The sequence below is a fragment of the Sminthopsis crassicaudata genome, chromosome 5, assembly GCF_048593235.1.
Source record: "Sminthopsis crassicaudata isolate SCR6 chromosome 5, ASM4859323v1, whole genome shotgun sequence".
Taxonomy (NCBI): Eukaryota; Metazoa; Chordata; class Mammalia; order Dasyuromorphia; family Dasyuridae; genus Sminthopsis; species Sminthopsis crassicaudata.
This window is the reverse complement of record NC_133621.1, coordinates 38010485-38026462: the sequence shown is the minus strand read 5'-3', so window position 1 is coordinate 38026462 and position 15978 is coordinate 38010485. Positions and strand designations below refer to the sequence as shown.

At 38.0% G+C, this 15978-nt stretch overlaps 1 long non-coding RNA gene across 2 annotated transcripts in view; it reads right to left on the bottom strand.

Annotated features, from left to right (window-relative positions):
- LOC141544678 (uncharacterized) overlaps positions 1 to 15603 on the bottom strand; it is a 52403-nt gene extending 36800 nt beyond the window's left edge. Inside the window, exons 1-2 of one of the 2 annotated variants that reach the window (XR_012482755.1) lie at positions 15426 to 15603; positions 15134 to 15305 (exon numbers count right to left, since the gene is read on the bottom strand). This is a non-coding gene — a long non-coding RNA (uncharacterized LOC141544678). The remainder of the gene's footprint in view (positions 1 to 15133; positions 15306 to 15425) is intronic. The other variant, XR_012482756.1, reaches the window with a different exon arrangement.
- Positions 15604 to 15978: the final 375 nt, after the last annotated feature.

Sequence of the window (15978 nt, the reverse complement as noted above, 5' to 3'; positions counted from 1 at the left end):
TTTTTTTTTTTTGATTCTTGTTTGTTGATTTTCTACATCATTCTATAGGTACACTTTGTATATGTGTTTTGTGTATTTGTGTTTGTGTGTATATGTGTTGGGGATCTAATTTTTATTGCAACATTATTCTTCTCTTTTGGGAATTTTGCCTTGTATACATGTATACAAAATAATAACTAACACTGATATAGCTTATTTAAGGTTTGCAAACCTGAGAGATGGGGACTATTATTTTCATTTTATAGCTGAGAGAAGTAATACTTAAGAAGTCAGGATATGTGTTCATGGTCACACAACTAGTAAATATCTGAAGCAGGATTAGAATTCAGGTCTTCCTGATTCTAGGTACAATGATCCCTCCATTGTACTAGCTAGCTGTCTCCAAACTTATTTCTGGGAAAGCACTAACAAATGAAAGAATCAAGAAAGTGAAGGGAGGGAAAAGAAAGAAGGAAGGAAAAGGAAAAAAGAAGGAAGAAAAGGAGAAAGAAAAGGAAAGAAAAAAGAGAGGGAAAAAAAGAAAGAAAGGAAAAAAGGAGAGGGAGGAAGGAGAGAAAAGAGAGAGGGAAAGAAAAGGAAAATAAAGAAAGAAGGGAGAAAGGGAGAGAAAAGAAAAAGGTGTTCCCTTTTTCCATAGTACCAGCCAGCTGTCTCCAAACATTTCTAGGAAAGCATTAATTAATGGAAGAATCAAGAAAGAGAAGGAAGGGGAAAGAAAGAAGGAAAGAAAAGGAAAAGAAAGAAGGTAGAAAAGGAGAAAGAGAAAATAAAGGAAAAAAGGTGAAGAGAAAGGAAAAGGAGAAAATGAGAGAGAAAAGGGAAGGAAAAGAGAGAGGGAAGAAAAAAAAGAAGGAAGGAAAAGAGGAAAAACAGAAGGAAGGAAAAAAGGAAAAAAACAGAATGAAAAGAGAGAAGAAAGGCAGCCAAGAGACATTTAATGCCTGGATGCAGGGTATTGATGAACTGATATTTTCAAGGTGTCCTTGACTTGTCACCCTGTCACTGTGCCATCTTCCTTTCTGTGGGATCTATATTTTCTATTGGCGGCTGGAAGGCAGCAGTGATGGAGACGGGCAGGAGGTGCTCCTGGTTGGGTGTGGGAAGTTGTTGGCTGAGAGATACCTGCTCTTGGGCAGGAATGATGCTGACTCACTTCCTCCCACAGCAGTCTGATTCTCTATAGAAGGAACCACCTGATTCCCTTTGGGAAAACCTCATACTGTGGAAGTATAATAACGATGAAAACATCAAGGACAATCAGCTTTTTGTATCCTTGCTGGCTTTTCGGTTTCAAAAATTCTTCATTAACAAAATAGATCAGGGCCCTATGTTATACTAATTTTTTTTAAAATTAATTTTTAAAATTGTTGTTTAATTGTTTCGGACATGTTCAACTTTTTGTGAGCCCATTTGGGATTTTCTTGGCAAAGATACTGGCGTAGTTTGCCATTTTCCTCTCCAGTCCATTTTACATATGAGAAAATTGAGGCAAACATAGTTCACTAACCCACACAGGATCATATAGCTAGTGTTTGAAGCCAAATTTGAACTCAGATCTTCCTGACTCCAAGCCCAGTGCTCTACCCACAAAATGTCACCAAACATTTATTTTTCTCCTTCTACTTTCCACTCCTCATTGGAAAAAAAGAAAGAAAGAAAGACAGAAAAAGAAAAAAGAACAAAAGGAAGGAAGGAAGAAAAAAAGAAGGGAGGGAAAAAGAGAGGAAAAAAGAAAGAATGAATGAAAAAAAGAAAGAAGGAAGGAAGGACAGAAAGGAAGAAAGGAAAAAGGAAATCCTTATACAAATAAACAAGTAAAATAAAGTAAAACAAATTTCAATATTGGCCACATCCAAAAATGAATGTCTCATTCTGTATATTTAGTCAGTCACCTTTGTGTGGTAGGAGGTGGGTAGCACTGTTCAATTCTGGTCCTCTGATATCATGATTGATCACTATGTTGATCAGAGTTCTTCAATCTTTCAAAATTATTCACTGTTTTTATTATAGTATAAATTACTCCTCTGGTTTTGCTTACTTCATTCTGCATTATACTACACAGCTGTCTTCCCAGGTTTCTCTGAAACTGTCTCTTCATTTCTTAGAGCATAATATTATTTCATTACATTCATATACTCTAACATGTTTAGCCATTCCCCAGTTGATGCACATCCTCTTATTTTCCCATTCTTTTTTAACATGAAAAAAACCATGCTATACATGTATACATAAAAATGTATACATATGTATACATTTTCTCTTTCTTGGACCTCTTTGGGTTAGAAGTCAAGTAGCAGACCTGCACGTCAAGGTAATTTTAGAGGCATATTTTAAAATTTCTTTTTGATTATGGAAAGCTTGGAATGCCCAGAGACGGCAGAGGCAATATGGAAATGCTAGAGTTTATATTGAGCAAGGGGTGACACGATTAGTTCTGAGCTTGTGGAACATCATTTATGCACCTGAGTAGAGGTTGGAAGTGATGAAGACATACAGTTGGTAAAGAGAAGGGGACTTAGAGGAGAGATAGTACAAAGATAACATTGACAGGCTTTGGCAACATTGAATATGGGGAACAAAAGGGAGAGGGAGAGAGAAATTGAAGAGCCGAGAATGTTGCTTACATAGTGAAATCTGGGGTCTTTTTATTTTGATACTCCAGTGATCTTAAATGATCTCTCCTTGATCTGTTTTCCAGATCAAGGAAAGTGTGTGTGTGTGTGTGTGTGTGTGTGTGTGTGTGTGTGTGTGTGTGTGGTGTGTGTGTTTCAAATAAGATAATCTTGCATATTCTACTATTTGTCCAGCTTTTAAATTTTCTTTTAGTATTTCTTCTTGTCTCATGGAGTTATTAACTTCTTTTTGATCTATTTTAATTTTTAGGGAGTCTGTTACTTGGGTAAGATTGTATACCTTGTACTAAGTTGTTAATTTTCTTTCAAAGCTCTTATTAATAACTCTTATTTCTTTCTTTTGGTGTTCTCATCTCATATCATTTATGCTCTTTTAAAAACTAGCATTTATAGTTTTTAAAAATTTGCAAAGAACTTTTCAAACATTATCTCATTTTTTCCCCTCAAAATAATCCTGAGAGATAAATGCTGTCATTATACTCATTTTATAGATGAAGAAATTAAGGCAAGGAGAGATTAAGGGACTTGCCCAGGATCACATAGCTAGTGAGAAGATTGAATTGATCTTGTATCATTTCCTTATTGTTCCTATTTACAATGAATTGCTTTTGTCCTATATTGGAGGACACATGTGAACATAAAGGAGCCAGGTCTAATATCTTTATATTACCAATCTATCCTTCAAGAAGATCTGGTTTGCTGTCTGAAAGGTCTGTTCCATTATTTCTAAACCTCGCAGCTACACTCAAATGATGAGCACTTTTTCTAATGAGAGAAGAGGGGTAATTGTTAATTCCCATTATCAAATTTCCAACCAATCAGATTGTTCTCTGTGCTGCCATTTTGTAATCGATTGTGTTGGCCCTTATCCCATTTTGTCATCTATCCTGCTCAGTTCTTTGTTCCACACCAGCCAAAACCTATAAAAGGAGAGTTGTCTGATTGCTTAGGATCTTTGGCATAAATGGAGGCAATCCATACATCCATTTAATGACAGACAGCATGCCCCTGTTAATAAATGTTATCTGCCCTTTTGACTTTAAATTGTCTCCATGACACCAGTAAATGCCTGAGGGAGATTTCAGGTTTTCTTAATTCCAAGTCCAGAATTCTATTAATTTTGCCACCTAGTTGACTAAAGAGTTTTTCAAACTCTAACATCATTTTTTTTTCTAGGAATTTTAATTAAACTTGTGGGCAAATTGTATTTTTCTTTGAGGTTTTGCTTAAAGTTATTCTTTTCTTCTTGGTTTGAGTCTAGAGCATCCTTAGCATCACAACAGGGTGTTTTTTGGTTTGATTGTTCACTTCAAGCTGGCCAAGCTTGGGAACTCTGGAGACTAAGGTGTTTTTCTCTTTTCAACCATCCTTCTCCCTAGAATGGCTGGCTTGGATTTGGGGCTGAGTCCGATATCCATTCTGATCATCCTTGTCCTTCTGGCTTAGTCTTTCTGGGAGACTTCATGGTGTTGGATTGGGACCCAAGCTGAATCTCTGATTAGCTCTGGGCATTCTTACATTGCCGGTCTAGCTCTTGAGTATCACTGAAATCTAAGCTCCTCACCCACTCTTGTTCCATGATTTCTACCCTGGTCACTACTTGAGTGAGTAAGTCAGATTTATCATTATATTCAGGAAAAATGACTCACTGTAGCTTGTCCTTTGGTTTCTGATCATTTTCAGTCTAGGTCATGGAGAGTATAGTTATTGGGGTGGGGGGAGCTGGGTTCTGCTTCCTCTCACACTATCATTGTCTCCTTTACTGTCGATTATTCTAGGGAGTTTCCCTACAAATTGTTATGATGCTAATGTGGCAGAATCTCCACAATATCGATAATAGAGAGTCCCAAATGATATTTTGCTAAGGTTTCCTATTTATTCATCTCTTGCTCTGTAATCTGGGGACACCCTCTTTTGATGGACTAGTGGTTGCTAAAAGGGATGCTTCAGTGGTATTTTTACCTTTGAAAGTGACTTTTTTCTCTTTTTCTTTACTCTGAACTTAGTAACACTAAATATTTCCACAAAAAACATAAACTTTTTTTTAGATTATTTGATTAAGATTATTTATGATACTGTGAATTTCTAATATAATATAGTTTGCTTTTCTTTTTAATTATATAATAAAAATATGTTATTTTCAGAGCTTTCATGGTAGTAACTATTCTTCCTTCATCCTCATGTTTTTCATTTTCTGCCTTGATATTCTAGATCTTTTGTTTGTCCAAGTGAATTATTATTATTTCTAGTTCTGTTAATCATTTCTTTGATAGTTAGTTTGATTGGTAAAGCATTAAAGTTGCTTTTTATAGTATTGTCATTTTTATTACATTGGCATGGTCCAGCCACAGTCACTGAATATTTCTCCATCTATTTAGTTGTTCTTTATTTCTTTAAGAGTACTTTGAAATTAAATCTTTACAAATACTTTGGTAGACTGATCCTTAAGTAATGTATTCATTTTGCAGTTATTTGGAATGGAATTTTCCTTTTTATTATTGCCTCTTGGATTTTGTATAGAAACATACAAATTATATATATATATATTTACATATATGCATTTGTATACATATTTATATATTTATATTTGTATAGAAACACTTTTGATTTTTGTGGGTTTATAACTTTGCTGAAGCTATTCATTATCTTGATTAGTATCTTTGCTGATTAAGCCACTTTTAATGTAAATGTATTAATCATTGCTTTGCTGATCTATGTGTTTGATTACTAAAGTGCAGCTGAGAGGAGTCATAAGGGAATACCCCTGGAGGAGAGACAATCAGAGATAGACAGAGAAATGCTCAACATGTGCCACAATTGTTTACCCTTTCCCTAGTGAAGAGTGCATCTCACATTTAAAAAAAAATATAGGATTTATTTTTATAAATACATACAAAGATAGTTTTCAACATTCACCTTTGTAAGACCTTGTATTCCAAATTTTTCTTCTTCTCTTCTCTTCCCTCCCCAAGACAGCAAGCAATCCATATAGGTTCAACATGTGCAATTTTTAAAGCATATTTCCATATTTGTCATGCTGCACAAGAAAAAATCAGATCAAAAGTGAGAAAAGCACAAGAAAGAAAAACCAAGCAAACAACAATGACAACAGCAAAAGGTGAAAATACTATGCTTTGATATATATTCAGTCTCCATAATTCTCTCTCTCTGTGTATGTGGAGGGTACTTTCCATTACAAATCTTTTGGAATTGTCTTGAATCATCTCATTGTTGAAGAGAGCCAAGTTCATCAGAATTGGTCATCATATGTTGGTCATTATTGTTGCTGGGTACGATGTTTTCTTGGTTCTGCTCACTTCACTCAGCATCAATTCATGTAAGTCTTTCTAAGATGTTCTGAGATCAGTCTGCTTCTCATTTCTTATAGAACAATAATATTCCATTATGAATTATTATTATAATAATTATGATAACTTATTAATATACCATAATTTATTCAGCCATTCCCCAACTAATGGGCATCCAGTCAGTTTTCAGTTCTTTGCCATTTTTTTTTGAATGTGGTACCTTTTCCTTCTTTTATGATCTCTTTGGGATACAGATCCAGTATCTCACATTTTAAGTATTTTTGGGGAAGTTTCAAGAAACTTTTGTTGTCTAATCAAGGGGAATGTTATTAATGATGGAGCTCCCAGGCTCTTTATTAGCATTAGGAAAATGCAGTGCCCCTAAAACCTCGTAACATAGGAACCCTTTTTAGATCTCATTTTCTTCATCTGTAAAATGGAGGACTTGAACTTGGGGATTTTGAAAGTTTTTTCTAGTTCCCAATCTTGTGATCCTATGATACAGTGACATTTCTTTAGGGTCATATGTTATTAAGAGTGGTTCTACACAAAGTTTTGCAAAGGTTAATGTTGAAAACTACTTTTGAATGTATTTTGAAAAATAAAAAGCTTTTGTTATTAAAAATAGTGGTTCTAATGAAATTTGAGCTTTTTTCTTTGGAAAGGAGAGGATTTATAATGAAAGGCAGTCTCCCACAGAGCTTTGGGAGCAGAGAAAGGCTTGGGCCATATAATAGGACAGTGCTTGGGATATGCAGGGTTGGGGAGTCTCCCTAAGGGTGGAAAGTTTTAAAAAGAAATATGGAAAGGGGAAGATGGAAGGAGAGGAAGATGATGATAGCTGTTCCTTTTAGGACTTATACTGATGTCAGTCCCAAGGTAGTGAGAAGTAGTTTTGGGGCCTTCTTTGCAGAGGTTTTCTTCAAGCTATATCTAGACAATGGCAGGGTAGGACTTCCCTGAAAATGTAGCAAATGGAGGCTTTCATCTTCCTCTGGACTACTGTCTGGAGAAACCATCCCACTGGCATCGATGCTGTGTTTTAGTGCCATGGTGTGTGCCAAGGGCCACAGGGAGGTTTCCTCCAACTTCTCATTGATTATTCTCATTCTCAAGTTATTTAGGATCTGGTGTGACTCCACGTAAGTTTTGTGAGTCCTCCTGTTCCTGTAGCAGAAGGGACACATACTAGACTCACAGCAAACAAAGGTGGCTTTCTGTGGGAATCTGCAGAAGAGGATGCCTTTTCTATATGAGAAAGTTTTTAAAATTTATTAGTTATTCATTAAATGTTTCTTTGAAATAGAAGTTTTCTGTTTATTTTGGAAGAAGGAATATGGATGGACTCATGAACTATGACCCTAAACCTGTTATGAATCTGAGGGAGCTTTTGCTCATGCTTGTAATAAAGAAAGGTCCCAATTTCAAAATAATAATTTTCATCCATGTGCCATTTGAAGTTTGTAATGTACTTTTATCACAATAAACTAATATGGTAGGCACCTGAAATATAGGCTGTCTCAAAACTGTGCAATTTTAAGCGATAAAAGCTTAATTTAAGATAAGGCTTAAAACTCCACTATGACTGTTGGGATAATCTGTATTTTACAGATGAGGATATGAAGACTTATAGCCATGTCATTACTTCTCACTGGTCATATGGTCAGTAAGCATCAGAGGTACAACTTGAGGTCATACTCTTTCTGGAAAGTCAGCATTCCTTCCATTGCATCATTATAGGCATGAAGGACTACATTTAGAAGGGTCAGTGCTGCCAAATGCAGATGAAGATAATGTAGAATTTTCTATCCAAATGGAAATTCTAATCATCTAATAATTTCTGGAAATTAATTTGGGGGTCATAGTTCATGAGGCCATCCACATTCCTTCTACCCAAGCAAGTGGGACATAGTTTACGTACATAGTTTATGTAACTGGAAATGCATTAGTCAACTTTTGGATTTCAAAGTTTAGATTTAGGGCTTAAAATGCCATTTCTTTCTTTTTCTTTGTATTTTGTGAAGTTACATGAACAGTTTAAAATAAAGCCACTAAGAGAAACAAAATGTAAAATGTCTTTGGGAATCCAAGGGATTGGTCTATGGCAAAATAATCTGACCTTTTCCAAGTTCCAATTTTAATTTGCATGCCTACTGTGTCAAAGTGAAGAAAACATTCTCAGCTGCATTACCCACCATCTGCTGATTTCCATTTTTTTCTTTCTAATTTCACCACCCACCCTCTGGGTTGCCACACTTGCCCTCTACAGATGTCTTGTCACCTGATTCCAAGATGCAACACCCACTCTCTTAAGCCAGAGAAAAGGCATTGCTGTCCCACGCACCGTCAGCCCCAGATTTAGTGGCTGTCTCCTCTCAGCCTTGACAACTGTCCTCTTCTGCTGATAGATAGCTTCTCTGTGGTTGTCATGTGATTTTGAAGAGTTTTCTGAGCATTGTCCTTCTCCCCCCTCTGACCTTGGCCTTGGATGAGTGACATCCGTGACACTAGCTGACAGAAGGATAAGAGAAATAGCCTACATTTCATATAGAGGAGTCCTCAGCAGGTTTGTGAGGAGTTATTGTTATTTGTTATTTGCATCCCTGTGGACTAAGGGTTTAGGTGTGAAGGTTTTGAACCAGAGTCATCTTTGCTATGGAACTTCCCTCTCTACTGGGAATAGCGGTCAATACCAGAGATAGCCACATGGCATCATCAATTACCTGTCAGAATCTTCTAGAAGATCCTCACCTGTTGGCTAGGAACCCCACAGTATCCCTAAGAATCTGAAGATCTTGAGAACTCATATGAGGCAAGTGCTGATGTGGAGGTCAGAAGAAGCACTCTAGGACAGTCTGACAGGATCCATTGTGAGATGTGAGAGATGCAGGAGTACCTTAAGAGGTGATGGACTCTCCCTCTTTGGAGGTCTTCAAGCCAAGGATGGATATATCACTTGTTGGGGATGTTTTAGAAGAGATTGGCTGAATGAATGAGATGGACCAAAAGACTTCCCATTCTATGATTTTGTAATCTGGCTTGACTGGAGTAAAGCATATTTAAGGGCCAGTGATTTAAAAAAAAGTCTGAAATAGTAGATTGGTGCCTGATTCAATCAATTGAATAATAGTTTTTCCTGAATGAGCGTTGTGTTCCAGGAGCTGTGCTGGGTACCAGGATTGAAAAGATAAAGATTAAACAAATTATTCCCTTAAAGAACTTGCATTTTGCAAATGAAGGCGGCCTGGCTGTACCAGACTTAAACTATATTATACAGCAGCAGTCATCAAAACTATTTGGTATTGGCTAAGAAGGAGAATGGTTGATCAGTGGAATAAATTAGGCTCACAAGAGACAATAGTCAATAACTAGAGTAATCCAGTGTTTGATAAACTCAGAGACTCTAGCTTCTGGAATAAGGACTCACTATTTGACAAGGATGGCTGGGAAATTGGAAAATAGTATGGCAGAAACTAGGCACAGACCAACACTTAACACTCTCTATCAAGATAAGGTTAAAATGGGTTCATGATTTAGACGTAAAGGGTGATACTATAAGCAAATTAGGAGAGCAAGGGATAGGCTACTTCTCAGATCTCTGGAGAAGGGAGGAATTTATGGCCAAAGAAGAACTAGAGAACTTTATAAAATGAAAAATGGATAATTTGGATTATATTAAATAAAAAAAGATTTTGCACAAACAAAGTCAATGCAGCCAGGATTGGAAAGGAAGCAGAAAATTGAGGAAAATTTTATATCCAAGGGCTCTGATAAAGATATTATTTTTAAAATATATAGAGAATTGACTCAAATTTATAAGAATACAAGCCATTCTCCAACTGATGCATGGTCAAAAGATATAAATAGACAATTTTCAGAAAAAGAATTTAAAGCCATTTCTAGTCATATGAAAAAATCCTCTAAATCGCTGTTAATTAGAAAAATGCAAATTAAGACAACTCTGAGATACCACTACACACCTCTCAGATTGGCTAAGATGACAGGAAAAGATAATGACTAATGTTGGAGGAATGTGGGAAAACTGGGACACTGATACATGTGGAGTTGTGAACTAATCTAACCTTTCTGGAGAGCAATTTGGAACTAACTATACCTAAAGGGCTATCAAACTGTGCATACCCATTCATTGAGCAAGTGTCTCTACAGGGCCTATATCTCAAAGAGATCATTAAAAAAAGGAAAAAGGACCCATATGTGCAAAAATATTTGTAGCTGCTCTGTTTATAATAGCAAGGAACTGGAAACTGAGTGAATGCTCATCAGCTGGGGAATGGCTGAATAAGTTATGGTATGTGAATGTAGTGGAATATTATTGTTCTATAAGAAATGATGAGCAAGATGATTTCAGAGAGGCCTGGAGAGACTTACAAAAACTGAAGCTTAAGTGAGTGGAACTAAGAGAATATTGTATACGGCAACAAGAAGATTGCAGGATGATCAGTTCTAAAGGATATGGCTCTTTTCAATAATGGGGTCATTCAGGCCAATTCCAATAGATTTTTGATGGAGAGCACCATCTGCATTCAGAAAGAGGACTGTGGAGAATGAATGTGGATCACAACATTGTATTTTCATCTTTTTGTTGTTGTTTGCTTGTTTTGTCTTTCTTATTTTCTTTTTGATCTAATTTTTCTTGTGCAGCATGATAAATGTGAAATACGTATAGAAGAACTGCTTGTGTTTAACCTATATGAGATTACTTACTAAATAGAGGAGGAGAAAAAGAGAGGGAGAAAAAATTTGAAATACAACGTTTTACAAAAGTGAATGTTGAAAACTCTTTGCATGTATTTTGAAAATAAAAACTTGTTTTAAAAAATAAACTGTTTCATGGTTTAAAAAAGAACTTACATTTTATTGTGGATAGGCAATATACACACACACATACACACACACATATATCTAGTTGATTGGTGCAGTAGTTAAAGCTCTAAGCCTGGAGTCAGGATAACCTAAGTTTAAATATGTAATCAGACATTTATTAGTTAGCTGTGTGATCCTGAATTTTTAATCCTGAACTGACTCAGTTTTCTTTTCCATAAAATGGGATGATCAACCTTATGATGACCAAGGTTATCATAAGGATCAAATGACACAATCTTTGCAACATGTTTTACAAATCTTACAAATCTTAAATCCTTATATGAATGGGACAGCTAGGTAGTGCAGTAGATAGAGCACCAGTCCTGAAGTAAGGAGAACCTGAGTTCAAATCTGGCCTCAGACACTTACTACTTCCTAGCTGTGTGACCCTGGGCAAGTCACTTAACCCCAATTGCCTCAGTGAAACAAAACAAAACACCTTATACAAATGCTGATTGGCTATTTTTTATAGGTATGAACAGCTACAAAACATACCTAAAATAAATATAAAGTAAATTTGGGCTGGGGGAGGGGAGGTAGTCATAGCTGGTAACAGATTGTGGAATTGCTGAGGAATTTGAACTTGATTCTTCCGACAATGTGGAAGAATTTAAGATTCTTGAGCAATGAAAAGATGGGATCTGACCTTTGCATTAGGAAGATTAATCTGGCAGCAGTGTGTAGGATGACATGTGGAACTGAGGTTTCAAAGCGAATCAGAGCAAGAAGAAGCCAGAGGTCTCAGGCTCAGCCCACTAGACCATCCTGCCAAGTCTCCACTAATAGACTATTTGGCTTTCTCTTCCTTATTTACTTTCCAATCACAGTGATGCTATTTTTCCCCATGAGCCAACAAATGGCTGAGATTGCTAAGGAGATTAAATTGCCATTTTCCTTCAGAGGAACATCTCTTTGCTTCTCACCTGCTATTTATTGCAATAGAGGCCATTGTGGTTCATTATTAATGATATTGGTGACATTGAAAAACTGTCTGCTCTGCCATTCATATTGCAGCAACACCCTGGGCTGACCCAGGAAGCTCTTCCACTGTTCTGGACTAGAGGAGCCTTCTCCTGGAGGATGATGTATTTCATACATTTCACTGTATTTAATGTTTTTCTCCTTTCCATTCCAAGAAGGTTCCTTGAGGGCTTTGATGGCCAAGGCTGAGGTGGAAAGTACAACAGCGGTCTGAGTTTTGCTGCAAGCCTTTCTTTCTAGATCCCAGTTGCCTTGGTTGGTAACAAACACTGGGAAGATGAATTCAGGGGATCAGTTTTGGGGGACAAAGATCTGTCACCAAACACTCGTGCATCTGTCTCAAAAACACTTTAACCCTCTTTAAGATCAAACTTAGGCATTACACTGAGGATTGGAAGTAATAATAATAATAATAATAATAATAATAATAATATAATAATAAAAACATTTCTATAGCACCTATTATGAGCCAGGTACTATGCTAAGTGCTTTAGTGTTACTATCTCTTTTTATCCTTGCACCAATTCTGTAAGGTCAATGCTTTTATTATCCCCATTTTACAGATGAGGAAGACAGAGGTTAATTGACTAGCCCAGAGTCACACAGCGAGGCTGGATTTGAAGATACATCTCTTCCTGATTTCAAACCCAATGCTCTTTCCATTGAACTACTCAGCTGCCTAAGGTAAAATGAAGTCCCTCCTAGTGTTCCTCTGAATTTTCAGACAAGAAAATCCAGGTGAAACAGAGGTCATTGATTAATGCCATTGATAAAATGCTGTCATTTAGTAAATGGCTGCTGACTCCCTGATGTTCTTTTTCCTAAGACCAGGGACGAGGCCTTTTGACCACTTTGTCTGTTGTGACCCTGGGCTATTCAGACAGAACTGCCTGCCGAGCCAGTTTTTCTCTGTTCTTAGGCCGCTTCCAGCCAGGTATGTTCCTCCTGCTTGGAAAGTTCCCTTTTAAAGGGTATTTAAGGAATTACTGTTTCTCCAGTTACTGCTACAGTGTACCCTGAAGGCCCTTAAGTGGTAGAATTCTGATGTAACTGAGGCAAATTTTCTTATTATTTTCAGCAACTTGTGCCTTGTCAAGACATGTGTGAACCACCTGAGAAGCTCCTCCACACAAAACTCTGACCTTGTGCAACCTGGCCATTATTTGCTTACAAAGGCATTCACTGTCAGTTTCTGTAATAAAAGAACTCCCCCAGTGATTTTTGGGGTGCTTGTTTAGGCTCTCATGGAACTTGGAGGGACCCGACAAGCATTTGATTGAGGGGTCCTAATTTTGTAGACCCAGGACAAGGCCTAGAAAGGCAAGAGAATTTGTCTCAGGTGAGAGGAACTGAAGTCCAGTGGCGGCTCTCTCCCAGTCTGACGCTCTTCCCATTCTCCATGCAAGATTCTTCAAGTTTGAGGTGCTCAGAGACACTGCCAGCTGAAGATGTGCTGGTCATATCTGGAGTTCCAAGTAACAGAGAAAGTCTCACATTCAGTCAATCTAAGTGCAGGTTTTATTTCTAACATCCCAAGTTCTGGAGGGTACACGGTCAGTCATACACAAATGATACGAGAAAATCTGTCCCTCACTGAGCTCCTGGGTCCCAGCTTTGGTTTTAAGCTGGAAAATGAGGCTGTTCTCTACCGTATGTAGAACTGGGTCACGGTGTGAGGGGCTCAATCAGGGTAGACGAAAGGAGCTTGTGGATTTTTGAAAAATATAATAATAATCATTAACAAGTATTTATTAAGTCAGGTACTATGATAAATGTCAGATACTTCCCTGATGAGGGAATCAGTGGAAAATCAGCCATGGGCATGAATGACGTAAACAGGTGATAATTCAGAGGGAGGTCTCTAACCCTTGGGGAGATTGAGAAGGACGGTGTTCCTGCAGAAAGTGATGTTTGAGGTAGGACTTGCAGGAACCAGAGAAGCCAGGGGGTGAAGGTGAGGAGGGAGAGGCTCCAGGGATAGGAGAAAGAAGCACTGATGGGGAGAGGATGTCCAGCAGGTGGAATTAGGGAGAAGGAAGAGCATATGGCAGGAGTAACAGGCTGATAGCAGGGGCTTTGGAATATAATATCCTAAGCAGATTAAGGATAAGCCCAGAAGGGGGCAGCTAGGTGGCGCAGTGGATAGAGCACCAGCCTTGAATTCAGGAGGACCAGAGTTCAAATTTGATTTCAGACACTTAACACTTCCTAGCTGTGTGACCCTGGGCAAGTCACTTAACCCCAGCCTCAGGGAAAAAAAAAAAAAAAAAAAAAAGATAAGCCCAGAAACTGGTGGAACGTCTACGGGACCTCGGGCTGCACTCATGCATTAGTCACTTTAGTTATTTCTCTGCGTGTGCTCTCCATCTGTCTTCTGGAGGAAAGAGCCCAGTCTAACCAGTTTGCAACAAGGAACCTCAAGATGAATAATACCTCTGCAGCAACATCTGGACCTTTGGAAGTCTCAGTGAAACCCTTTCTCTCATGCATTGGTTTTCAGCGCACCAGCATACAAAGATTACTCTCAACTTTCTTTATCAATATTTTGTTTATACCTATATGTGTATATTTTGTTTTCTCCCAAAAAAGCTTCCTTCCTAAAGTCAGAGACTGTTTCGTTTTTGTCCTCAATGACTAGCCTGGCACATAGATGGTGCTCAATAAATGCTTGTTGGTTGAACTTTGGACGGAGGTAGAACTAAACCAGTGAAAAGACTCAGATATGGTACCAGACTTGGGAGGTGTTGGTAGAAACACAGTAGGAAGACTGCCAAGGAAAGGGGAGGGCAAAGAGAAGAAGCATTTATCATCTATCTATCTATTTGTTATTTATTTATATTATTTATCAGGCATTGAGCTAGTTTCTTTATAAATATCATCTCATTTGATCCTTACAACAATTTTGGGAAATAGATGCTATTATTATTCTCATTTCAGTGGTGAAAAATCTCAGGAAGACAGGAGTAAAGTGACTTGCCCAGAGTCACACAGCTAGTAATTATCTGAGCCTTCATTTGAACTCAGATCTTTCTGACTCAGGTCCAGAGCTCTCTCCTGCTCCAGCTGTGGCCCTTGAGACTCTCAGAATGCTATGTGTACCTCAGCCTGGGAGGAAGGCAAGCCTGCTAATTTCCCCAAGCCCAATATTATTAATATTTATATGCCATTTTAAAATACACTTTGCATTTATTATCTCACTTGAACCTCTCAACAACAGTCCTCTGAAGTATGTTCTAACACTGTGCTCATTGAACAGATAAGGAAACCGAAGCCAACAGAGGTTAAGCATCAAAACATCTGAGGCTGAGTTTGAACTCCTCTTCCTACCTCCATCTTCTTCAGAAGGCTCTTCTCCGTCTCCAGCAGCCAGTGCCTTCCCCTCTCAGCTTCTCTTCCAGCTATTGCAGAGGCATTTGCGGGGCACCTGTTTATGATGTTGTTCCCCCCATTAAGAGGCTGCTTTTGCCCTCGTTGGTATTCTCAGTGTTCAGCACAGTTCCTGGGACATGGTAAAATGCTTAATAAATATTTGTGGTTTAAGCCCATTTACTTCACAAAACAAACACACAAACAAACAAAAGAATGAATGAATGAATAAAATGTTTGTTGACCGACTCACTAATTGTCCTCAGCTGAGATCCCCTCTGACTGAAACATTGATGACCTGTGAGATTGAGAGAAGCTTCTAAGGGAGCCCCGGTGATTCTGGTTATGTGTTAAAGGGTGTTTTTCCAATGTTTAAACACTGTACTCTCAGTGACCTCAACCCTACAGTATAGCAGATGGCTTTTCTCAGTAGTTTTTAAAATGTCATCTGGGGTGAATGATGAGAAAGGCTGTTGGCTCCATCCAGGAAAAGCCCACATTTTACCCCCTGCTGGTAGGGCTGTCGCCTCTTCCCATGCTGACTGCTCTCAGAAACATAGGCACTAGGACTAGGACTTCCACAGGGTCAGAAGCATGGGACCAGCATGCTTTGGTCCTTCAACCCTGGATATTCCTTCAGATAGTCCTCCAAGAAAATGAGAATATGATTTAAATAGTAGCTGTATTATTTTTAAGTGGGATAGATCAGAGAGATAAAGGGTCCTTTGCATTTGGGGAGTGAAGAAGCACCAGGTGGTGAGAGCTCCCTTTGGGGACCAGGAAAAACATTTAATTCTGTGCTGATG